We start from the raw sequence: 1,152 nt of genomic DNA on the forward strand, positions 1-1,152 counted from the left end.
ATTCAGTATATTACTAGTATTCAGTATAATGTTAATGTACATGTATTATTCATCACATTATTATACGGACTTTACTCCAGCTATCAGTAATACACCATCTCCTACTAATACTCCATTACTTACTAATACACCAGGTACAACTTCATCTAGTACTGGTTAGTTATATAATACACAATATTATTATTATTATTATTATTTATATTCATATAGTTATCATCGTACCAGTAGTAATATCACTGACTATTGTTATAATAATAATAATAATAGCAGCAGTGTGTGTGACTGTGTATGTTGTGTATAAAAGGAACGGGAATAGTAAGATAATGGTAATATTTATTCATTATTATTCATTATTACAGGGGCTACCTCATCTCAACACATAGCTACAGTACCTAATGCAGCATATGAAGATATTAATAAATTCAATAAATTAAATATTAATGTTAATCCAGCTTATGGTGAGGTGAGAGGAACAACAACTGTACAGCAACAACACGTGACTTATGAAGAAATTAATTTTTAACAATTTTATAAAAAAATATAGTAACATATTTTATACTTTTATCTTCAAATTAAAATTATGTGAATCAATATCCTGGCCCTTTGCACTAATGCATGGTGTTGATTTGGTAAACATTCAGTATTAAACAGAGTATTTGAGAATTTGGCTTATTTAAAAAAATGGTCATAACTCAAAAATTTCAGCTCAAACTTTTTACATAGCATAAGTACATCAATATGCATCAGAAAATGTAATTAAGAAATGGACATTTGGTTAACATTTATTAACATTTGGTTTGTTCATCATTGATGCTTTATTTACTTTCTTTGTTAACGGAATGCTAATATCACAAGTAAAAATAATAATAATCCACACATTGTATTACATTCACATAATGTACATGTACATGTATATCCTCCATATTGATACTAGCAGTATTGTGCAATAGAACGTTTGTTGAAGTGAAGAGATACGGTCGTCCTGTGGGCAAACCAAAGGAATCTAAAACGAGTTTAATTACAGCAGTGTGTGGGCGTGGTCAGTTATTAATGGTTATTATTAATGAATTATTATTTTAATTACAGGTCCAATGTGGCTTTGGTGTCTACCTTTTACTAAAGCAAGAATACCTGATCCTGTCCCTCCCTCTG

General features: G+C 29.4%; 1 long non-coding RNA gene across 1 annotated transcript in view; it reads left to right on the forward strand.

Moving 5' to 3' along the window:
* LOC109587795 (uncharacterized) overlaps positions 1-1,152 on the forward strand; it is a 4,336-nt gene that overhangs the window by 1,913 nt on the left and 1,271 nt on the right. The gene's annotated exons all lie outside the window — the stretch shown is intronic.

The sequence above is a fragment of the Amphimedon queenslandica genome, unplaced genomic scaffold (assembly GCF_000090795.2).
Source record: "Amphimedon queenslandica unplaced genomic scaffold, v1.1 AMPQUscaffold_12446, whole genome shotgun sequence".
Taxonomy (NCBI): Eukaryota; Metazoa; Porifera; class Demospongiae; order Haplosclerida; family Niphatidae; genus Amphimedon; species Amphimedon queenslandica.